The sequence below is a fragment of the Glycine max genome, chromosome 4, assembly GCF_000004515.6.
Source record: "Glycine max cultivar Williams 82 chromosome 4, Glycine_max_v4.0, whole genome shotgun sequence".
In the NCBI taxonomy this organism is placed as follows: Eukaryota; Viridiplantae; Streptophyta; class Magnoliopsida; order Fabales; family Fabaceae; genus Glycine; species Glycine max.
In genome coordinates this window covers 9,696,817-9,705,813 of record NC_016091.4, presented here as the reverse complement: position 1 = coordinate 9,705,813, position 8,997 = coordinate 9,696,817, and the positions used below count along the sequence as shown (strand labels likewise).

Sequence of the window (8,997 nt, the reverse complement as noted above, 5' to 3'; positions counted from 1 at the left end):
TTACTTCATTCAATAGACACATCCCCTAATTCTTATTATCCTTAACTCTGACTATAATAATCCGTCGGTAATGCCTCCCTCATAAATTCACATATGGTTTAGTGAGGAAGACATGTTCTCCTTTGCTTTTTTTAGACCTGAGAATTTATTCCTATGCTAGTTCGGACGCTAGCTGAGAATCTTGCATGAATATTAATATTTCTTGTTACGAAATCATTAGTTAAATCTCTCTAATTTGCCATCGTTTGTAAGATGTATTAAAAATTAAATTTATTTTCAAACCGAAGTACGTATTACTATGGATTACATTTATTATAAAAACTAAATTTCTTTATCTCTCCATTTTTTTTTCTGGGTAAGGCTTATCTTTCATCTTTCACAAATACTAGTGGCCAAAGTACTTTGATCAGTGAAGCAGAACCATTGCACAATCAAATTAAATCCAGATATATAAGAAGATAGTGTTAGTAGAGCGAGTTAAGCGTGGATAATATCTCGTTCAGAAAAAAGAAAATCATACTTGCAATTTGCTTATCATAATTTGATTCTTTTAATTCTTTTTAGCACATAGTATTTGTTCTTTTATCGACGTGACGTCCAATTGTTGACGGTGACGCCGATGCAGCCAACATGCCAATAAATATAATAGAGAAAGTATAACAATTTATCACTCTGCGTCTCTGCCAAGATAAAGATAATTTTTTTTTTTCTCCTCTTGTTAATAGTTCTTAAGTTGATCAGTAAATTCTGTAATCGTTATGATAAGGTTCATTTAGAATAAAAATAAACATTTACCCCAACAACATGATCCGACAAAAGGGAGACTCGATCTCCAACTTATTGTATGTAAGTAGATATCATGCATTTAAAATATTACAAAAGTATAAGCTTTTTTTTTTTTACTCAGATTTCAAAGGGTGAGATTTAGAAATAATATAAAATGTTTTGATTTTAAATAATAAAATATTTTATCATTGCTAAATCCACATATCTTCTATATGAAGTATTAACCGAGAAACTAGCAATAAAATAAAATAAAATACATTTATAATAAGTTTTAAAATATAATAATTGTTTAGATTGTTAAAAATTAATTTTTTACAATGAGTTCGAAAAATACAATTCAAGTCAAATCAATTCTATAGTAAGTTTGATTAAGTTTCAAAAAATAATAATTACTTTTGGATCAATGCAAATTCAAATTTTTATGATGGGTTTGAAATAAAAAAATTATGATGAGTTCAAAACGTGCTATTTAACTTTTAAATCAAATTAAATACAATTTATTTATTTCTGAGTTTTAAAGATTACAAAGTGTATGTTTGAATTTACGTTCAATTTGTGGTGGTATATGTTCCAAAAAAACATCTAACGAATAGCACAGAAAATATTTTTTCGATTCGCTCTCGAAACATAATTTGGAGGTCCACCCATGGGATATCAAACATAGCCGAAATCAGTGATTTTAGTTTTGATTTTTTTTTGTGTGTGTACAGATTTAGATTTAGATTTGCTTATTAATGGATTTTATTTCATTTTATAATAATTTAAATTTAAGTTGTGTATACTAAAAGTTTACCGGTTTTAAGCAATTTTATTGGATATGTGTTTTTGTCATTTGTGTTAATATTTTACTTTTATTTACTCGTATTAGCCATCTTAACTAACGGTAAAAAGAACAGCAAAAAAAAAAAAAAACTCTCTTACACTTACACCGCATGTGTTTGACTTGTAAGAACAAATTTTAAAATAGACAAAATTGCACTTGTTCCCTCACTTTTTTTCCAATTATACATTTGGTCTTCCAATAATTTAATTCACAATTTAAGTCCCTCAGTTTTATAAATTCATGCAATTTTGGTCTCCGAAAGTCTCAATTGGACGTTGACCATTAAGCAATAACGTTGACTGTCACGTGTCAACGTTTGATAGACACGTGAAACAGTTTACGATTTTTAACCCTCAGTGATAATTTTTTTTACTGAAAGAAACCCTAAAAGCAAATCCCTTACAAATCCCTAATCCTAATTAATTGTCTTTAATTTATTTTAAATATTATTAAAAACCAAAAACCTCATTCTAACCCCCCATATCCACCGTCGTCGGCACACACCACAGCCACCTTCACCAATTCCACTCACAACTCTAACCCTTATACCCACCAACAGCTATGAACACAAGAACAACAATGAACACAAAACATAGTTACAGCTTAATAGACCCTAACCCTTATACCCCACGCCCTTACAATGAAGCTCGAAGGTTGAAGCCCAAGAACTAAATCCTCGGCCTCACAGGGTCTATCCATTAAACATAAGTAGCTCACCATGTACTGGTAGGCCATGCGTTTCACGTGAAGGGAGGAGGAAGTGCGGACAAGGTTATGTAGGTAACCAAAAGCGGCGTCGAAGGCGGTGTGGGAGTTTCGCTTGGAGTGTGGATCGATGAGTTTGTTGTAGAAAAAAACAAGGTCGCATTGGCATGGCTGTAACCTGGAACTGGTGTTGGAAATGAGGGATTCGAATTGGGAGTGGTGGCTGAAATTGTGGAGGAGGGCGACGAGTTCAGCGACGGTGGTGGGGTTCCAAGTGAACCATGGGGCTTGGGTGATTCCTTTGTAAAGCTACGAGGTGAGGGGAGAGAGGTGGGGGTAGGAGGTGGAAGGGGAGAGGAAGCGGGAGAGAGTGCTGAGAACGATGGCGCTTGCAATTAGGGATTTGCTTTTAGGGTTTCTTTGAGAATAAAAAAAATTACCACTAAGGAATAGAAGTTCAATAACAGGTAAAACAAATGCAAGCCTTTCCAGGGAACCTCTCAGGCGTTGACATGTGGCAGTCAACGTCTGAGGTTAACGGTCAACGTCCAATTGGGACGTCCAGGACCAAAATTGCAGAAATTTATAAAATCGGGGAACCAAAATTGTGAATTAAATTATCGGGGGACCAAAAGTACAATTTTGCCTTTAAAATATTATAATTAAAAAGATTGACCAGCGTATTACCTAGTCTATGGGATGAGCCACCACAAAAATAGTATTTCTATCATCTATGCAGCTAAATAATTGATAAAAAGAAAATTCAATCAAATGTACTAATAAAAAAGTTTTTACTTATTGAAATTGTAAAAAAATATCAAAGTAATTCAATAGTATGTTGTTGGTTTGAAATTTGTCCTATTAAATTTATAGACATGAAAATGAAACTCTTCCCATTAAATTTATGTACATGAAAAAATAACAAAACTCAACTAATACATGATGACTAAAACTAAATGACTTGATAGGATCATAAGAGGAATTGAATCAAATTTAAAAGAGAAAAATATCAAAGTTAAAAAATATCAAAGTAATTCAACACTATGTTGTTGGTTTGAAATTTCTTCTATTAGATTTATAGACATGAAATGAAACTCTTCACATTAAATTTATGTACATGAAAAATTACAAAACTCAACTAATACATGATGACTAGATAGGATCATAAGAGAAATTGAATCAAATTTAAAAGAGAAAATATCAAAATAAATCTAAATGAAACATAGATGACCAAAAGTATATTGATAGGAGGAATTGTCACATGGACAGAGCCACATAGGCTTGCCAAACAGCCTTTGATATTGTGGGTTCCATCTTGCAAACCAGCCTTGCTTGTACAAATAAGTCATCATGTAATGGCTAGAGGCATAAATGACTAGGTTTGAAATTGAATTGTTAATTGGTCTAAGTTGAAAATAAGTCACATTAATATGATTTATGTGTTATTCAATTATTTAATGTTATGTGACTTATGTTCATATATTAGATAATTCATTTAATCAAATTTAATAAACTATTATCTAATCAATTTTAATTAAATATTATCTAATTTAAATTTATCTACTAAAATAATATAATCTAATTATATCTAATAAATTGATTTCATAATCATCTTTTATTCAACATTAGAACACACACACACACACACACATATATATATATATATATATATATATATATATATATATATATATAATCAAAATTAGAACAAGTATATCGAAAAAAATTTTAAAAAATATATTTATTTTACCTTTATCTTTATTTTCTTTATAGTAAAAATTTTAAAGAAAAAATATTATGCATTTGATAGAAAAAAAATGTAAATATTTTTTTCTATTTTTTAGTTCATAAAAATCATATAAATATAATTATGGTAATTAGAACAAGTATATCTTCATATTTAAAATTTAAAAAATTAATTATTATCCCACATATATATGTTTTAATCAAGGTAATTACAAATATTTAAATTTTTTATTATAATAAAAGGAAAAAATTATGAGAAAGAAATCTTACATAATTTATTCAAATGTATTTATATAAAAAATTTCTAACACTATAAAAATTAATTAATTTTTAGTATAAACATTTCAATTATATAATATAAGTATTAATAAAAAAATCACATTTATTCATTAAATTATTTAAAATTATTTTATACAATTTGTAAGTAAAAATGATTTAATAAGATTTTAAATTAATAATAAAAACTAGATTTTATATCCATGTGATATACGAGTTTGATTAAATTATAAATTTTTAAATTTGTACTTAATATTTGTATTTAATAATATTATATATATATATATATATATATATAAATTTATCATTTTTTAAAATATTTAGTATCATATTAAATATAATTACATTAAAATTATGTAAAAAGATTAATTATATTTTTAATTACATATTAAATATAAGTACATTAAAATTGAGTAAAAGGATTATATAAAATTTTTAATTACATATTAATTATATTAAATATATTTAAAATTGTGTAAAAAGATTAAATATTTTAAAAGTGATAATTAAAAGTATGATATTAAATATATTTAGTAAAAAGATTAATCATATTTTTTAATTATCATATTGAATGTAATTATATTTAGTATCAAATTAGTCAATAACTCGTGCATACGCAAAGGTCGCATTGGTTGTGTGCACACATGTTTGAAAAAGATTTTTGTGTAAAAATAATTGATTTAAAAGTGAATAATAGATTATATGAGAAAAAATGAATCATTTATAGCATAAGAAAATAATATAAAAAAATACATTGAAATATGCTAAGATCAATTTAGAATCAATTTGGAAGATCCTCATCAATCTAATTACTCCTAATTTATGCTTAATAAAATTCCCAAGCCTCTCATTAATATGGAGGTGGTGACAAATGAAGATTATATCCAAAAGTTCTTAGTTGTAAGGACAAAAGTAGTCATTAAATACATAATTATATTGATGAAAGTTAGTGACTACTACACTTGTGAATCCCATGCACAAAGACATGTTGCAACAACTGTTTCACCATATATATGAGTTAATTGTTATTCATGAGCTTTAATTACATTAAAAATAAGTGAAAAAGTAACAATGTGCCTCTAATTTACGATTTATTTTGTGAGAATTGTTAATATTTTTTTCTTGTATGAATTCATAAAGTAGAGACTCCATTTTTGTTGACTAATGTTGAATTTAACTTAGTTTTTAGGCTAAAGAAGAGAAGGTGTTGAAATGCTACTGAAGGACTCGCTTAGTGAGCCAGATTGGCTAAGCGAGACTTATTTGCCTAGTGAGGCAGCCCTAGAAAATGTTGAGCTAGAGAGTAGCCCTCTTAGCGCATATCCATTTACTCTCGCTCAGCGAGACATGCTTGTTGAGCACGCCTTCGTATGTTGAGAAGCCCAAGAGCCTTTAAAACACTGAGTTAGAAGAAAATGAAAGGAGACGATGTGAAACAGAAGGAAGAAGGCACCAAGGCTGGAGAGAAGTCGTTTTCTTCATCCCTTTACCATTTTCTTTCATTCAAACACCATTTTCCTCTTTGTATTAAGTCCTCCTTGTTAATGGAGGGCTAGAAACTCCATTGTAGGGGAGTTATTCTATTGAGCACTTGATGTGTCATCATTTTTTCATATTTTTTAACCCTTTTTATCACCATTTTAATTACTGATTAGCCTTAATTGTCAAATTAATTATGCAGTTTTATCATTTGGGCTTACTGGATTAATTTTGTGTTTTTAATTTAATTTCAGGAGAATTATAAGTAATTGGGCTTGAATATGGAATTAGGCTTGGAATTGAAGAGAGCAGACAATTTTATTCTACACAATCTTATCTTATCTAAATTTTATCTCATCTAGATATTATTTAATCTAGATTTTATCTCATCTAGATATTATTTCATCTAGATCTTATCTTATCTTATCTAGATTTTATTTCATCTAGATTTTATCTTATCTTATCTAGATTTTATTTTATTTATGGGCTTGGACTTAAAATAGATTTGTAAGCTTTGGGGGCTGAGAACTATATAACAGCACCAAGGTTCTAGTTTTAGGCTCTCTCTCTTTCGTTTTAGTCTTTTTCGTTTTAGGGAGAAAGGATAATTTTAAGTTTTGCAATTCCAGTTTTTACTATTCACGTAGCAATAAAATTTCGTTTTCTGCTTCAATCTACAATTTTCGTTTCTACTGATTAATGGAAGGCTAAGTCTCCAACGTTGTTTTCTCTTGAGGATCAAGCACAACTCTCTTTGAGGTTTTATTATTTCTATTGAATTCTGATCAGTTTTTCCTCTTCACCAATTACTCTATATTTGTTGCTATTAATCCATGCATGCTTAGTGCTTGATTAATTGTCTCTGCGCTTAATTTATGTTCATGCTTAATGATCAGTTTTGTTCATGATTAATTGGTGTATGTGTTTCTTAATCACATAATGAATGCCTTATGTTAAATTTCGCTTTGTAATTTAATTTAGGCTTGGATTAAGTGGTTGAACTAATAAAGGATAAATCCTCGTAACCTAGGATAAGAGACTTGCTTGTGAATCAAGGGGAAACAATGTGTTTTAATTATGATATTTTCTAATTCAAATTTACTTGCTGTTTAATTTACAAAAAACAAACAATCCCCCCAATTCGTTACTGTTTTATTATTATCTGTTATGAACGTTTGGTTGACCATTGTTCATTGGGAGACGACCTAGGATCACTTCCTAGATACTGTATTTTTAATGTTTATTTGATTCGGGTACGACCTCGATCAAATTTGGCGCCGTTGCCAGGGAGCAGTTGGCCAAAGGTTCATAATAGTGTTTAATTATCTTATTTTGTGTAGCATTTTGTTTTGCATTTCAGTTGCATTCCCTATTTCAACGACTATTTTTAGCGACTGATTTAGCGACTGTTTCAGTGACTGTTTCAGCTTTGTGTTTTGTTGTGAACAGTGATGAACAGTGATTAGCGACTCATTTTGCAATTTAATTAGCGATTTTTGTTTTGATAGTTAGAGTTGTTATTTTTGGCTGATTTTTTGTGTAGTAGCTTCTTTTGATCCATATTTTGTGTGAAAAATATCAGGAGCACTTGGTGTGGTAGTATTTGAGAGAGACAAAACTTTTGGAAACTTGTTTTTAGCAAAACTTAAAACGGTCATAACTTTTGCTCCGGGTATCAGAACGACTATTATTATATATGCATTTGGGGTAGAAAAAAATTTCCCTTACTGTTGCAACCCACTTTAGCCAGTTGGGGTCTCCCAAGCTCCAAAAATCAGCCGTTTACTAATTTTTTTTTCAAGTATTATTGTCCTATTTTTCTAAACTTTGCTTAGGTAGTTTTCATAGTTTGACTTTGAATTTTTGTTTGAAATTTTTTGTGCTATCTTTTCATGATTTTAGGGTGTTCCTCACAAAATTTCAGCTCATTTTGATATCGTTTGAGTATAGCTGTAGTTTTACCCCTTTGTTAGGTGCTTGTTGAGAAACACATTATTTGTTGCATATAATACATGACTAAGGGCAATCCAGGTGATTTATAACCCTTTGATCCTGAAATAGATAGAACCTTTCATAGATTAGTTAGACATAGTGTGCATCCTGTTCATTCTATGCATTTTGTTGAGGGTGATTCTGAATATTCTGATTTTGAACATTCCACTACTAATTTTCATACTGAGAACATGGCTCAACCTCCACCTCGTGAGAGGACTCTTAGGGAGATGGTTGCACCTGATTTCACTAATGAAAGCTTGTGCATTCACTATCCTGATGAGGGTGTTCCATATGTTCTCAAGACTGGACTAATACATTTGCTGCCCAAGTTTCATGGTCTTGCAGGTGAAGATCCTCCTAAGCATCTTAAGGAGTTCCATATTGTTTGTTCCACCATGAAGCCCCCCGATGTCCAAGAAGATCATATCTTTCTAAAGGCTTTTCCTTATTCTCTAGAGGGAGTGGCAAAAGATTGGCTATACTACCTTGCTCCTAGATCTATTTTCAGCTGGGATGACCTTAAGAGGGTGTTCTTGGAGAAATTCTTCCCTGCATCTAGGACCACTGCCATCAGAAAAGACATTTCAGGCATCAGACAACTTAGTGGAGAAAGCTTGTATGAGTACTGGAAAAGATTCAAGAAATTGTGTGCAAGCTGCCCTCACCACCAGATTTTCGAGCAACTCCTTCTTCAATATTTCTATGAGGGACTTAGCAACATGGAGATGAGTATGATTGATGCTGCCAGTGGTGGAGCCCTAGGTGATATGACCCTTGCTGAAGCTAGGAATTTGATTGAGAAGATGGCTTCCAACTCCCAACAATTCAGTGCAAGAAATGATGCTATTGTCCTTAGAGGAGTCCATGAGGTGACCACGGATTCATCTTCACCTACTGAAAATAAAAAGCTTGAAGGAAAACTTGATGCCTTGGTCAACCTAGTAACTTAGCTTGCCATAAATAAGAAATCTACACCTGTTGCAAGAGTCTGTGGTCTATGTTCTTTTGTAGATCACCATACAGTTCTCTATCCTTCTTTGTAGCAATCTGGAGTCAATGAACAACCTGAAGCTTATGTTGCAAACATTTATAATAGACCTCCTCAGCAGCAAAACCAACAACAACAGAATAATTATGATCTTTCAAGCAACAGATACAATCCAGTTTGGAGGAATCATCCAAATCTG

At 30.7% G+C, this 8,997-nt stretch overlaps 1 non-coding gene across 1 annotated transcript; it reads right to left on the bottom strand.

The window, feature by feature from the left end:
• Positions 1-8,376: 8,376 nt before the first annotated feature.
• LOC113001518 (small nucleolar RNA R71) lies at positions 8,377-8,483 on the bottom strand. The gene has a single exon (XR_003266913.1). It is a non-coding gene; the product is annotated as a small nucleolar RNA R71 (small nucleolar RNA).
• Positions 8,484-8,997: the final 514 nt, after the last annotated feature.